Below are 16,831 nucleotides of genomic sequence, written 5' to 3'. Positions count from 1 at the left end.
ACAGATTGAATGGAATCAAATAATAAACATATATCCATCACCCCCACATTTTTTGCACATGCCTTTATAATGTTTCTCCTCTTTCTCTTCTCTCCCAATCCTTAGTCTGCTCAGGCTGCCATAACAAAATATCACAGACTGGGTAGCTTAAATGACAGAATTTTCTCACAATTCTGGAGGCTAGATGTCCTAGATCAACATGCCGGCCAATTTGGTTTCTGGGGAGAGCTGTCTTCCTGGCTTGCAGATGGCCTCCTTCTTGTTGCATCCTTACATGGTTGTTCCTCTACGGTGCATGGAGAGAAAAGACTGTTGTTTTTTCCCTTTCTCACATGGACACAAGTTCTTTTGGATTAGTGCCCCATTCTAACGACCTCATCTAACCTTAATTATTTCCTTAACGGTCCTATCTCCAAATATATCTCATTGGAAGTCTGGTGAGGCTTATGGATCCCTTATCAAAATAATGTTTTATAATTCATCAAATGAAATGCTTGGATTCCCAAAACAATTATATTGGGATACATTTCTATCTCTATATCCAAGGAAAAGCTCTGCACACAGTGACCACTTCCAACATGGCAAAGGGACAGTGCAGTAGCAACTTCAGGCAGCTGTGGATGGATAAGATGGAGGCAGCAACCCTGGTTCCCTATGTGTAGTCCTTTTATGCACTAGACCCACATATGCCTCCAGTGAAGAGATATGCAAGTCTGAGATCCTTGGGAAGAATAGAGAGGACATGGTGTGGGGATACTTCAAGACACCTTAAAATATGTAAGACCATGCACTCCAGCAGCATACATTAGCACCCTGAAAGGCAGATAGAATGAATCTTATCTCAGTAGTCACCAGTCCAATGAGCAAAACTAACCAGTTACTCCACATCAGAGACCAGAAAGAATGTAGAGAACATGGTATCTCAGTCAGGATTTTTTATCCCTTCCCTCTCCTGAAAGTGAGAAAGAGAGAAAAAGAAACAGAAAAGACTGAGAATTCACTAGGAAAAAAAAATGAGTGAAAAGTAGTAGTTAAGACCATGAAGATGGTCTCTCCAAGAGACACTGAGAGAACATAAACTCCACAACCACCATCTCCCTGCCATGCCTAAATCCTTGGATTTCCCAAAGGTACACAAGAAAGAATATGGACTTATTGTACTTGACTGTTAAAAGAAAGGGTAACCCCATAAAGCTATAAATATTCATAATATTTAGGATGCAAATGTTACTTCCTTGCCACTTCTCTACATTACATTTCTGCAGTTGGTTATGGTTTTGAGGAACCCACTTATTTCCACCCCAATAAGACCTTTTTCACTCCCCAATTAAATTCTATTGAGTTTATTTAGCCCATCAAGCCTTTTGAAGACATTTTGTATCCTGATTTTACCATATATTTGCTCTACCCTAGAGTTATAATGGTGGCACATTTGATTTGCCTTTCTTTATCATCCTTATCAAAATCCTTAAAATGTTGGCCAACTATGACAAGGGAACCAAGAATACTCAAAGGAGAAAAGACAATCTCTTCAATAAATTGTGCTAGTTTCACTGGATATTTGGACCTAAAAGAATGAAGCTGGACATCTATCTTACACCACTCACAAAAATTAACTCCAAATGGATTAAAAACTTAAATGGAATACCTTAAGTCATAAAACTCCTAGAAAAAACAAAGAAGTAAAGCCTTGACATGGGTCTTGGTAATTATTTTTTGGATAAATATTTTGGATAAATGTTTTGGTAATTATTTTGGGGATATGAGACCTAAAACACAAGCAATCAAATCAAAATAAACATGTGGGACTACCTCAAACTAAAAAGCTTCTTTCTGTACAGCAAAAGAAACCATCAACAAAGTGAAAAGACCACCTACAGAACAGGAAAAAATATTTGCAATGATACATCTGATAAGGGGTTAATATGCAAAATATATTTTAAGAAAAACTCATACAACTTAATAGAAAAAACACAAATAACCCAATTAAAAATGGGCAAAGGACCTAAATAGATACTTTCCAAAAAACATATATGAAAGGCTAACAGGTACATGAAAAGATGTTCAACATCACTAGTCATTATGGAAGTGTAAATTTAAACCATAATGAGATATCACCTCGTGTCTGTAAGTACGGCCATCATCAAAAAGACAAGAGATAACAAATGCTGGCATGGATGTGGACAAAAGGGAACACTTGTGTACTGTTACAAGGATTGTAAATTGGTACAGCCAGTATATAAAACAGTATGAAAGGTCCTCAAAAAATTAAAAATAGAACTACTACATGATCCAGTAATTCCACTGTTGGGACTACATCCAAAAGAAATGAAAACACTAACTTGGAAAGATATCTGCACCCCCGTGTTCATAGCAGCATTATTTACAAGAGCCAAGACATAGGGAAACTTAAGTGTCAGTTGAATAATGAATGGATAATGAAGTTGGGATATATATATATATGTATATATATATATATATATATATATATATATATATTTCAGTCATAAAAATGAGGAAATCCTACCATTGGCAACAATATGGATGAACCTTGAAGGTATTACGCTAAGTGAAATAAGTCAGACAGAGAAAGACAAAACTGTACAATCTTACTTATAAGTGGAATATAAAACAAAGAAACACTTAAACTCATAAAAAAGAGATCAGATTTGTGGTTACTACAGGTGGAGTTGGGGGAAGAGGGAATTGGAGGAAGATGGTCAAAAGGTACAAACTTCCAGTTATAAAATGAGTACGTTGGGACACCTGGGTGGCTCAGTCAGTTACATATCTGACTTTGGCTTAGGTCATGATCTTGCGGTTCATGGGTTCAAGCCCCACATCAGGCTCTGTGTTGACAGCTCAGAGCCTGGATCCTGCTTCAGATTCTGTGTCTTCCTCTCTCTCTGCCCCTCCCCCACATGCTCTGTCACTCTCTCTCTCTTCTCTCTCTCTCTCTCTCCAAAATAAATAAACATTAAAAATTTTTTTAATAAATAACTAAAATAAGTAAGTATCAGGGATGTAATGAACAACATAGTGACTATATTTACATTGCTGTATGATATGTTGAAAAATTGCTGAGAGTTAATTCTAAGAGTTCTCATCACAAGGAAAATTTTTTTTCTTCTTCTTGTTTTCTTTTTATTGTATCTATATGAGATGATAGACGTTAGCTGAACCTATTGTGTAATCATTTTTACAACACATGTAAATCAAATCATCATGCTGTACACATTAAATTTATACAGTGATGTTATGCCAATTATTTCTCAATAAAATTGGGGAAATTTTTTTTAATGTTAAGTCTCACAGTTGGGGCAGATAGAGCCATCAAAGCAACCACTAGTGGGCATCGTTCAGCCAGTCATTTCAGAAATACATATATCATCCCAAATTCTAAAATTTAAGAAGTCCTTATCAAATGTCCTTGTGAAGCCTATTGATATTTCTCTAGTATTTTCCTGATCTTTCTGAAATAGTAAATACCAGAAATAGTAAAGCTAACGTCTTTAGTGAAATGTTTCAGTGAAAACTGACCTAGTGGACAAGATATATCAGAGACCTAACCTGCAGGGGTAAGGAAACCAGCAAGAAACAAGCTGATTTATATCACAAATGCCAGAAAATTTCAGGAATTGTAATTATGCTTCAGGTATATCTGAAGGCAGAGTGTGGAACTGAGGTGAAAATAGGAGAAATGGTTGAGAGTCTACATTAAAAAGAAAAAAAAGTTTCCATGACCTTTTTCTTCAGCCTAGATTTGGGGACACCTGTTTAAAGCTGAGGGTTAAGTTGCCATCTGAAAACAGACTAATTGAAAGTCTTCATATTGAAAGGTGACATCCCAGCCCTCTCCCCATGTTCCTCTCATGGAACACTAGCAGACAAGTTTATGTTCTGTGCCGACTGTCCTTTGTTTAGCTCTCCACCATTCGCTGCCCTACTCTGGGAAGATACCTCCATGGACTACATCACCCAGGATTCCTTTGCCTTTGCTATCATTTGAAATCAGCCAGTGAGACACCAGCAGAATAACAAAGGGTAGAAGGAGAGGGGGGTTGGACTCTGTATCCTACCTCAGCCCCCAACAACCACCACACACTTTTGACAGTAGCTATGTTCCTTTGCTTTCAAACACAGTAACTGTTCAGTGTACTCCCATATACAGTTACAGATCTTTCCAGGTTCCAGTAACACAGTCCTTTCTCCTTGCATCTTCAGGCCTACGAGAGATAAAGGCTTCCAACTGTTTTTAGTCTTTAGGTATTTTACCATCTTTGAAGGACCCTGTTTGTAAATATTCCCCCCATTAAATTCTCCTCTAGGTGCCCTTCCATTATGCTCTTCAATGTGATTCAACTGCTTCCTTCAGGACCAAACAGATACATACTTGTGGAAGTTTTGCAGCATGCCTCTAGTGAACCTGAACAAGCTGGAGAGAAAGATCTACAGGTGTTTGTTCCTAAACAAAAGGGAACAGCTCCCTGTATTCCAGGAACAATAAGTGTTACTAGATGTGTGAGGTGAAGAGTGGAGAGGAGGCTCAGAAGTAGACAAACGCCAACTCAAAGAGTACTTGTCATAACTTGGACAGTAGCAGAAGAACGGAGGAAAGAGACTGAAAATGAGATGTCATTTGGAATTTTGAGGCAGAATAAAGGAATGAAGGGGAGAAAAGAAAAAGAATCAGAATTGCTCTTAAGCCTCTAATTTTTAGGAGTGGATGAACTGTCTTTCACTGAGATAAAGAGCAGAGGAGAAGAGAGTTTCAGAGTGGCATTCACTGAAGGGAAGGGAATGAGGGCAAGGAGGGGGTGTATACAGGAGACAGTAGGCAGCATAATGCAAAGTTCTATTCTGAAGATGTTGATTTGGAATACCTATGGGAAATCAAGGTGAAATCTTCCTTGAGGCACAGGGAAAGAGCTTTCCTTCAACTCACTGAACTCATCTAGTCAGTGTAAACTAGATCTAGATCCACAGAAAAAAAGCTAAGCTAAATTGCTTTTAACCAATTTAAGAGAGCAGTAGGCAGTAGGCAAGACTGGAATAAAAGGTTCCCAGTGCAGTCACCTATTTAACCACAAGATGGAGTCAGAGTTGAACTACAGGAGAGCCTTAGTCAGAACCTCCTCCAATGCAGCGAAGCCATCACTTATGCCATCTGTAGATTTTGTTTTTTAGCAAAGAAGAGCTACTTGCTGGCGAATATGGCTGAAAACAACCATTGATAACATTCTAAAACAAATTATATAGGTGCCAGTATGGTTTAGGAGCCAAGAAGATAGTGTGTGATGAGCAGACAACTGAAGGGACTCAAGAGTCAGATGTCTGTTTACATTGGACCTTAGGGGCTATGAGATAGTGGGTCTGAGCCTTGAAGATGAACTACAAGTTTTAAAAGCTGATCAAGAAGTTAGATCAATTGGCATAACAGTCAGAAACAAGAATGAAGACACTAACCAGTCTATGCAACACCAAGCAGGACTCCAGGCTTCACTCCAGTTGATCTTTGAAGAGTCTCAGGTACCCCCCAGGCTAAATATTACATCTGGGCATCATGCCATCTTGGCCCTTAATAAATGCCACTGCAAACACTGCAGTGCGGTCACTCACTGTGGATTCAGATGAGTTAGCAAAAAAGAAACCAAATCTGTCTTAGCATCTCATTTCTTCATTCCCAATTTAGTTCCTAGGAATCATCTCAGCACAGGGAGGAGATGGAGGCAGCAGGACTACAGTGAAATTTTAGGCATTCCCGCCTCCTGGAGGGGAAGGAGATGGAATATTGTGCTTTTCTTTGAGTGACAGGGATCTTCAGGTGGCAGAATTAGGTCAAGATATTTTCAGGGTGGTAACTATTTAGAGAAACAGGTATTTGACAGACCACAATTGGAAACAGAGATTTGGAAAATCAAACCATTTCCTGTTTATTTCCTAATAATTTGAGTCTCTGTGACTATCTCCATGCATTTCCACCCAAATGTTCCCTAACCTACTGTAACTGAGTTTCTGCCCTACTGAAGACGTGTGGTCCCCCAAGTCCTCGTTGTTGCTAAATCCAAAGACTGTACTATAGCTAGCCCTTATCACATTTGTCTTTGGGGCAGCATTTGACAATAGAGAGAACATTATTCAAATTGTGAGTCTATAATAATAATAGCAACTACCATTTACTGAGTACTTAATATATGGCAGCCCCTGTCTGTTTTATACATATTACCCTATTTAATTGTCACAATAATTATGTCTCATAAATGAGAAAATGGAGGTAAAGTAACTTGCCAGAGGATGAATATAGAGTAAAAGAAAGAACTGGGATTGCTATCAAGGTTTCTCTGAATCCAAAATCCATTCTCTTAATGAGTATGCTATTTTCAGATGCATATAACGAGCTGCCTACTGGCCAATCCCACATGGATGCTACACAGGAACTTCAAAATCACTATGTCCAAAACCAAACATATCTTTTTAGCCCGAGACCAATACTTTTTCTGATACTATTTACTTCTATAAATGGTGCCATTATCCATCAAATTGCCAAACCAGAAATAAGAAAGTTTTGTTTTAAAATTTTCCATCTCCTTGGGTGCCTGGGTGGCTCAGTCAGTTAAGCATCTGACTTCAGCTCAGGTCATGAGTTTGAGCCCTGCATAGGGCACTGTGCTGACAGCTCACAGCCTGGAGCCCGCTTTGGATTCTGTATCTCCCTGTCTCTCCGCCCCTCCCCTGCTTATGCTCTGTCTCTCAAAAAAAAAAAATAAATAAATAAAATAAAATAAAATAAATAAAATAAAATAAAATAAATAAAATAAAATAAATAAAATAAAATAAAATAAAATAAAATAAAACTTTACATCTCCCAGGTCCCACATAAAACTGGCCATTTAATTCTGTCAACTGCACTCCTTTAATCTCTCTTCTATCTGTCCATCCTCACTTTCAAAGTTTGGGTTTAGGCTCTTATCATGTCTTACCATGACTGCTACAAAATCTTCTGAAATGGTTTTTCCCTTCTACAATGTCATACCATTCTAATCAGTTCTCCACATAGAGCCAAAGTGTCATTCTAAAATCCAAATGCTAGTAAGAATGTTTAGAAACTCAATCACTCATACATTGCTGGTGGAACTGCAAACTGCTACAGCCACTCTGGAAAATAATTTGCAGTTTCTTAAAAAAACTAAACATACACTCACACTTACCATATGATCTAGATATTACACTCATGGGGATTTGTCCCAGAAAAATGAAAATAAATCCCTCAAAATCTGTAAATGATTGTTTATAACAGTTTCTTTGTAATGCCAAAAAAACTGGAAATAACTAAAATCTCCATAAATATATGAATAGGTAAACAAACTGTAGGTATCTATATATAAATAAAAATGAACAAACTATTGATACAGCTTGAATAGATCTCAAGGCATTATGTTGGGTGGGAAAAAAAAGTCAATCTCAAAACCTCAGAACATGTTGTATAATGATTCTGTTTATATACACTCTTGAAATGACAAAATTACTGAAACAGAAAACATATCAGTGGTGTCAGGGTTTGGAATTGTTGGGCAGGGAGGTGGTGGGGGCAGGTATGGGTGTAACTATACAGATTAGAATGAGGGTGATCTTCCTGGTAATTAAATAGTTTTGTTTCTTTTTTTTTAATGTTTATTTATTTATTTTGAGAGAGAGAGAGAGAAGGAGAGGTAGAGCAAGCACAACAGTAGGGGAGGAGCAGAGAGAGAGGGAGAGAGAGAGAGTCCCAGGCAGGCTCCAGGCTGACAGTGAAGAGGCTGATGTGGGGCACGATCTCACCACCTGTGAGGTCATGACCTGAGCCGAAATCAAAAGGCAGAAGCTCAGCCAACTGAGTCACCCTGGTTCCCCTTCAGTTTTTTCTTGATTGTAGTGGTTGTTACACAAATCTACAGATAGGATAAATTGACATGAAGCTATATGCATTTATATCACTGTCAAATTTCCATTTGGATATTGTACTATCCTTATAATTATATAAGATGTAACCACTGGAGGAAAATAGACAAAGGGTACTCAGGGACTCTCTGCGCTACCTTTGCAACGTCCTATAAATCTCTAGTTACTTTTAAATGAAAAGCTAAAAGTAAACTAAAATAGCAGTTTAAGCTTTCAATAAGTTGTAGTAAAAGAAAATAAGGTGATTAAAATATCTAATTTGTCCCCACTTATGGGCAGAGTATACCTGAGCCATCCTATCTTTTTAAAGTTGATCTCTTTTCTATTATTTGCCAGAAGACTTCATTGAGTCATGCTTCTTCTATTTGCATCAATATTTGTTTAGTTTTTTATTTCCTGCATTAGAAAATGATCATCTTCACATTGCAGCCAAGGGGATCTCTTTAAAACAATCTGACCTTGTCATTCTCTTACTTAAAACCATTCAGTGTCTTCACTTTTTCCTTAGAGTTCTTAACAGGCTCCTTCAAAATGATCAGACTCTTAACTCCCTTTTTAACTTTATCCACCACCACTCTTCTGGATCTTTTATCCTTTAAGTCTTTAAACAAACCATTACATTCTTTCCGTCTCAGTGTCATCATCCTAGATGATCCTTCTGCCAGGAATTTTTCCCTTCCTTCTCCTAGTTAACTCCTAACATTCTTTAGGCGTCAGCTTAAATAATATTGCCTCATGGAAGGCTATCTTGATCCATTAACATAATAAAATGACCTGCAGTATGGTTTTCCTACTGCTGTGCGATATGAAATTATTTTAGTGGTATATAAGATTTTAATCCTGTATTTATTTTCTTGTCTTAATAGCAAACATGAGATTTCTAGATTAGGACTTACTATTACTACTTAGAGCAATAACCACATTAGTGTCCCAAGATCCATTTTCCCTGTATGAAGTGATGTGATAACAGCCAGATGGTTATTTCTGCACCTATACAAACAGGGTTCTTAATATCCCTGAAATTATGAATCTGAGAGCTTATATAACAACTGCAACACTGCTACACCCTCATCTCCTGAGAGAAGAAAAAACTTTATCTCCCTAAGGTAAACAAATCATGTGGAACAGAAACAGATGCCTCTGTATTTCATTCCCTTAAAATGTGAGGAACAAATGGATCTGGTAGAAGAAGACATTCTTCATCTTTATTACAAGACAATTTTCTTTACTCAAAAAGCCTGATCAAGCAAAAATGGCAAAACAGGTAATTCCAAGAGTCCAATTTTTTTTTACATCAAACAATCAAATTGTTAGAAAATGCTTTGTCAGTACTCTGGAAAATAGTCAAAAGTTTATAGCAACCAAGAAAATGTCAAATCAAAAAGGAGGCAACTTAAAAGTAGTAGCAAAATTTTATGAGAAGCATTTTTAATTGCCATTCCTAAATTCTCCTTCCTGGCTAGGTAGCAGTCTTGAAGACAGAATCCCACATTCCAAGAATGGGACCCCAGTGTCTTGCTCCAGAGAGAGCAGAACAGACTTCATTCTCAAAGAATTGTGTTTGTCTGTTCCCAACTGTCTGGGTGCTACTTGAAAAAATGATGCAAGGGGCCTGCCTTTGATTTGCTTAAGTTGGAAGTCAGTCAGCACAGAAAAATGGCCACACATTCCTCAAAAAATTGTCAGAAAAAAATGAACAACATACCATTGCCTGGAGCAAAAGATTACTGTTGAGGCAAATAGTAGGTGCACTGAAAGAATGGAAGGAAAAGCTGGGAAAAGAGTTTCTTTGGAAAATTGGGACATTCAAAAATGCCTGCATATACTGGATAATTTAGAAAGACACATACAGTCCTAGGGCAGAATGCATGTGCAGAAATGACCTGAGAAGACCTTGAGCTTTCACCTCTGATGAAATTTTATTTTATTTTTTTAACACTTATTTTTCATTCTATTCTAGTTCCTGGTGATCATGGAAATCTATGTCAAACACTAGATAAACACAAGCTAAAGAAACAGATACTTCAGATATCACACATAACAACAAAGAATACGAACTTTACAAAAATAGTGTCCAAAAAAATCTCTAAACAAGCAAACAGCTACAGCCCAAAGCAAACAGCTACAGAAACAAAAACAAATCCTGATGAGGGAAAAGAATCTGTTACCAGAGTTAGCACATTTTTTAAAGTTTATTTATTTATATTTAGAGAGAGAGAGAGAGAGAGAGAAAGGGAGAGCACGCACGGGGGAGGGGCAGAAAGAGAGAGGGAGAGAGAGAAAATCTAAAGCAGGCATGTCAGCATGGAGCCTGATGCAGGGCTCAAACTCACAAACTGTGAGATCATGATCTGAGCCTAAGTCGGACAAATTAACCAACTGAGCCACCTAGCCATCCCCAGAGATAGTACATTTTAATATTCAAATGTCGAGTTTCTAACAGAAAAATGACAAAGCATGTAAAGAAACAAGAAATTATGGCCCATTCACAAGAGAAATTAACAGAAATTATCCCTGAGGAGACACAGACATTGGACTTACTAGACAAAAATTTTAAGTCAACTGTTCAAATTGCTTAAGAAAACCATAGACAAAGAGTGAAAGGAAACCAGCAGAATAATCTCTCGACAAGCAGAAAACATCAGTAAAGAGACAGAAATTATGAAAAGGAACCAAACATAAGTTGTGAAGCTGAAAAGTATAACAACTGAAATGAAAAATTCACTAGAGGTTTTCTTTTTTTTTTTTTTTTTTTTGTCATTTGAATACTTTTATTTTTTTTTTATATATGAAGTTTATTGACAAATTGGTTTCCATACAACACCCAGTGCTCATCCCAAAAGGTGCCCTCCTCAATACCCATCACCCACCCGCCCCTCCCTCCCACCCCCCATCAACCCTCAGTTTGTTCTCAGTTTTCAACAGTCTCTTATGCTTTGGCTTCAATAGCAGATTTATGCAGGCAGAAGAAAGAATGGGTGAACCTGAACATAGGCCAATTGAAAGTATCCAGTTTGAAGAACATAAAGAAAAAAGAATGAAGAAAAATAAACAGAACCTAAGATATCTACAGGAACCATCAAGTACATCCACATATTCATTATGGGAGGCCCTGAAGGAGAGAAGAAAGAATGGTGAAGAAAGAATATTTCAAGAAATAGTTAGAAACTTTGACACCACAAGCAAAGGCAACAAAAGCAAAAATAAACAAGTGAGACTACATCAAACTAAAAAGCTTCTGCACAGCAAAGAAAGCCATCCATGAAACGAAAAAGCAACCTACAGAATGGGAGAAAATATTTGTGAATCATAAACCTCATAAAGGATTAATATCCAAAATATATGAAGAATTCACACAACTCAAAAGCAAAGCAAAACCCCATAATCTGATTTAAAAATGGGCAGAGGGACTGAATAGACATTTTTTCCAAAAAGACATAGAAATGGCCAACAGGTACATGAAAAGAGATTTAACATCACTAATCCTCAAGGAAATGCAAATGAAAACCACAATGAGATATCACCTCACACCTGTCAGAATGGCTATCATCAAAAATACAAGAGGGGAACCTGGGTGGTTCAGACAGTTAGGCATCCAACTCTTGATCTTGGTTCAGGTCATGATCTCATGGTTTGTGAGTTCGAGCCCTGCATCAGCCTCAGCATTGACAGTGCGGAGCCTGCTTGGTATTCTCTCTCTCCCCCCCTCTCTCTGCCTCTCCCCCAGTTGTGCGTGCGCACGCACGCTCTCTCTCTCTCTCTCTCTCTCTCTCAAATAAACTTAAAAAATTGTTTAAAGACAAGAGATAACAAGTGTTGGCAAGGGTGTGAAGAAAGGGGAATATTTGTGTACTGCTGTTGAGATTGTAAACTGGTGCAGTCACTAAAAAAAATAATAATAATACAGAGATTGCTCCAAAAATTAAAATAGAACTACTATATGATCCAGCAATTGTACCACTGGGTATATATCTGAAGGAAATGAAACCACTATCTCAAAAAGATATATGCACTCCCATGTTCACTGCAGCATTATTAACAATAGCCAAGATGGTAACAACCTAAGTGTCCACTGACGAATGAATGGATAAAAGATGTGGCATATATGTTATATGTAATATATATACATATATATTATATTATATATAAATAATATATATAATATATAAATAATATATATGATAATATTCAGCCATAAAAGAAGAAAATACTGCCATTTGCAACAACATGGATGGACCTTGAGGGCATTATGCTAAGTAAAATAAGCCAGGCAAAGAAACACAAAAACTATATGATTTTATTTTAACATGAAATTTAAAAACAAAACAAAATAAAAACAAACTCATAGGTATGGAGAACAGATTGGTGGTTACCAGAGGCAGGGGTGGGGATGTGTAAAATGGGCAAAGGTGGTCAAAAGGTACAAACTTCCAGTTATAAGATAAATAAGTCCTAAGGATGGAATGTATATCATGGTGACTGTAGTTAATAATACTTATTCTATATTTGAAAGTTGGTAATAGAGTAGATCTTAAAATTTCTCATGACAAGAAAAAAATGCAACTGTGTACTGATGGATGTTAACCAGACATATTGTGATCATTTTCCAATATATACATATATCAAATCATTATGTTGTACATCTGACACTAATATAATGCTATATATCAATTATATCTCAATCCAAAAAAATTAATCAAATTTTTTTTAAAGATTTTAGAATAATCACTACACCCAAAGTGGCTTGCATTCACAACCCTGAGCTCAAGAGTGGCAAGCTTTACCAACTGAGCCAGCCAGGTACCCCCCAAAAAATGTTTATTAAGCCTTTGAGTCAAGGCCATCTTTTTCCCAGGCAGCCTCCACAATAATGGATTCCAGGATCTGCCCATTTCAAGACACCTCTGATGGGTTACCCCAAGTCTCCCTATTGGGTTAGCCAATACTTTGTCAAATATGCATCGCAAGCTTAGGCTCCCCGTCCAATTCTGCTTCCTTCTCCCTTTTTCTTTCACAAATGTCACATCTGCATCAAAGTCTGAAGATTTATCAGGCCCAATCCTTCTCACTCTCCCTTAAACCTTCACAGGTATTATCTCCCAATAAATCTCATGTACTCCTAAATCCATCGTACCATCAGCTTCTTGCAGGATCTGTCCTGATATATCTCGACAGCACTTATTACAATTTTTTAATGATATGTTTGTAATATTGACTCTATCACATAGCAATCTCTGGAAGTTTTTTCCACTGAAGGGTCCTCCCCTCACACAGCCTGGATAACCTCTCTTTTGACTGCATCCTCATCTCTCCTCCAGGCCCTGACATAGCAGTAGTGATTCTATAGTTGCACCTTACAAAAGGGAACACAGCTGAGAGAGTGAGAAGAGTCTAAACTTCTTACAAGTGTAGGATAGGGCTATATCTGACAAGTGTAGGATTTCTCAACCCTTGGCACTATCAACATTTTAAACTAGATAATTCTTTGTAGTGGAGGGGCTGTCCTGCACATCGTAGGATGTTTAGTAGCATTCCTGTCCTCTACTCACTAGATGCCAGTAGCACTCCTCTCAATTGTGACATTTATGATTTACATGTCTCCAGACATTGCCAAATGTCCCCCCCCCCCGAGGTGGGGGGGGGTATGCAAAATCACCCCTGGTTGAGAATATTCAGCCTTAAAGAAAGAGCATCTTTTTTCTAATTATCCCCAAAATTCCATATGGTTAATTGTACTGATTGTTCCCTGCTGGAACTTACCATGGTCCTGGGAATATTCTTTCAGGCTAAGCAGACCCAGATGTTTTGGCAGCAGCTCCCACACAGTGTGTGGTTTTCATTCCCTTCCTCCTGTGTCTGTCCCTCGGACCCTAAGTGGGTCTGCATTTGTTTCCATGAATAACAGACTTAAGCCTGGACAGATTGTCCCAGGTGGCTGGCTGTGACTTGGAGAAGCTCTCCCCTCTTGACAGAAACTTAAAGGAGGGCCCAACCAGGGCAGTATGTTGATGTCCCAGTGGACAGATGAACATTGTCCCTTGGCCTGTATGCCTTGTCATCACACTTTGTTATCCACAAACTGTTTTCTCCAGTTTTGTTTGTAAAATCATTAGTCATGCTTATATAAATCCCTGTTGCTGTTCACCCTGGAGTCTGGTACGCACTAGCTACTCCTCAAAAGAAAAATGACTAATTAAAAAAATGAAAGTGTATATTTCTGAGAGTCTACTCTTAATATTTCAAGGTTCCTATTCTGGCTGAATGTGTGAGACACGGCCATCTCCATATCAGGCATAAAAACCTTTTATACTTCTATTTCTGATGCTTTGGAATATGAATGCCTATCCCCTCAAAGTCTCTCTGTCACACAAAATGCATTTCATACACTTTCATACATGTCATTTAACAGGTATCTTAAGTGTAGCTTTTCCCAGAAATCTGGTACAAATTCATGTCCAGCCATTTTCTCATTATGCTGCACAGACAGAAACTTCATTTTATCTACGTAAATTTGCTTTCCTCTCCTCGCCGAAACTGGTTTCTTCTCCTTACTTGCATTCATTTGCACGTTTTAAATTATTTCGGATTCTGAATATTGTGTACAAGACTTAGTGGTTACAAGATTTAGACGAGGGGATTGCGAAAGTCACTTTAAAAAATCCTTTATAACCATTTCAGTCCGGTGTTAACGGAGAAATGCGATATATGGTTCTAGGATGCTAAGGAATTTTCTTGGATGAGGCATAAACTCTCCTGTCCCGTTCTGACTTGTTGGGGAGCGGGGCGGAGTTAATGGAGAGAAGATGCAGGATCGGAGCTGGAAGGGGTTTAGGACTGAAAACATTCATTACTCCTCCGGCTCCTACGTCTCCGCCCCCAACACTGAAACAAGGCGCCCTGTAAGATGCTTCCAGCCAGCGAATGCTTCTTGCCAGGGCGCTGAGGCGGAAGATGCACAACACTCCGCGGTGGTTAGAGTACAGAATCACTGGGTGCAACCAATCTAAGGCAGGCTCAGTCTAAGTGACACTGTCACAAACTGCTTTGCAACCTGAGTCGTCAAGATTAAAACTTTTAGGATTCGATAAGATGAGGTTCAAAAAACATCACACTTCTTGGGGAAATAGTTCAGACTAAACATCCCATGGCAAGTTTAACTTTGCATTCAGTATATTATCCTCTCAAGAACAAAACGTTCTTTCTCGTTCTCAAATATCTGGCAGCCAGGGAGGGCTAAAAGCTCTCCGACGAACTCGGCAAGCTGTTCCTTCCCACAGGTAAGCAACGCAACGATACACCACGGGCTACCAAACCAGTAGGGTAGAAGAGTGGCCGAGAAAGGCCAAACTTAAAAAACCGCAGTAGCGCCGAAGAACGCAGCCGACGTCTGACGTAAGCCTTCCTGTCGCAGAGCATAACGGGAGGAGCGGCGGAACCCGCTGGTGGCGCGCGCCCTCTGTAAACGAAAAGAATTCTGCGGAAGACTAGAGCGGTGCTCTCGGTTCTCGTGGCAGCTTGGGGTTACCCACCTGTTGTGGAAACAGCACTGCGCACGCGGTGCGGGCCGCCCCCCACCCCCCCGCGCCAGTTTTCTTGAGTCGCACGGTGACGCCATTACGGAGCGCGCCAATCAGGGCTGGCTGGAGGGCGGGCTCTTCAAATTTGAATTCCGAAACTTGTGTCAGGGAGCCTCGCTGAGGAAGTGAGGGTCACCTGTGGCCGGACTACGGGGGGCTGGAGCCGACTTGGGCCAGAGGGCGAGCCCTGGGGCGCCCGGCCCACCCCCACGCGAAGCCAAGCCCGGACTGCCGTCTTCTAGCTCTATCAGGCCCTTCACCCAAGGTATGCACTCCTTGCTCTGCTTCCCTCGCCCCCTGCCATCGGTCCGCCTCTGGCGCTGAGGGTCCCAGCCCATCAACATTCTCGGTCCGCGTAGACTTCTGTAAGTTTTTAGCTTTGGTAGGAGTTTCACGACTACTCACTCATCCGTTGTATACATATTTGTTGCGTGTCTACTGCAGTTATCAAGAGAGTAAACCACTATTCGTTCAGATTCGTTTTGTAAGTGAACGCTGTAGGCCTTTGTTCTAAAATCACTTCTAGCAAGAAAAACTTTACGTTAGAATGATTTGTGTGCGTCACTGCCCTGGGACCCCCAAGATCCACAGTGCTATAGAAACAGTTGATCCATCGAGCTCATGTTTTTTTCTGGTTAAATTTCACATTGGTTGCAAACACATGTGGATATTAATAAAATTATTTAGAAAATGGAGGGCCCTTCATCCTCCTCTTCAAAGTTAAACACTGTTTACAATTTAGTATGATTCCAGATATTTCCGCCTATGCTTTCGCTCGTGTGTGTTTACTGAAATGCAATTGTACGTCCTGTTCTGCTTCCTTTTTAATATATCCTAACTATATTCTTTGTCAGTACATATACAGGCATGTATCTTTTTATTGAATATACAGAATTCGGTTGTATGGATGTAGCAGAATTTCATCCCATAGTGGTGAAGATCTAGATTATTTATAATATCTCCGGTAAGTCAGTGAATATCCCTGTATAGTGCTTGTTTAAGAACTTGGGCATGGCAGTCAGACTTAGGTCCTGCTCTGAATCGTCAGTGGAACCTTGGGCACCTGTGCTTTAGTTTCCTCATCTTCAGAACTCTTAAGATTATTTGCTGTAAGGTTATGTAGTGTCTGACATATATGCAGTAAATATCCACTGTTATTACTACTTACATATATTTGAATTCTTACGTAGTAGTTTCTGTAAGAAAAAAATTTAGAAGTGGAATTTCTTGATCAACAGCATGCACACCTGTATTTTGAAATTAATCTTTACCAATCTGCTAAACTTAAGAACTTCCACTGTTTAGTTTGTTTAGTT

The 16,831-nt window shown here is 39.0% G+C and overlaps 1 protein-coding gene across 2 annotated transcripts in view; it reads left to right on the top strand.

Annotated features, from left to right (window-relative positions):
- The first annotated feature begins 15,456 nt into the window (after positions 1 to 15,456).
- MIS18BP1 (MIS18 binding protein 1) overlaps positions 15,457 to 16,831 on the top strand; it is a 58,367-nt gene continuing 56,992 nt past the window's right edge. For both annotated transcript variants that reach the window (XM_047075661.1, XM_047075660.1), the window contains exon 1: positions 15,457 to 15,780. The gene's annotated coding sequence lies outside the window, so the exon portion shown is untranslated. The remainder of the gene's footprint in view (positions 15,781 to 16,831) is intronic.

Source organism: Lynx rufus, unplaced genomic scaffold (genome assembly GCF_022079265.1).
Source record: "Lynx rufus isolate CCGP_SWC_20201006 ecotype Redwood Valley unplaced genomic scaffold, mLynRuf1.p SCAF_13, whole genome shotgun sequence".
Lineage (NCBI taxonomy): Eukaryota > Metazoa > Chordata > Mammalia > Carnivora > Felidae > Lynx > Lynx rufus.
This window is presented reverse-complemented; position numbering and strand designations above follow the sequence as displayed.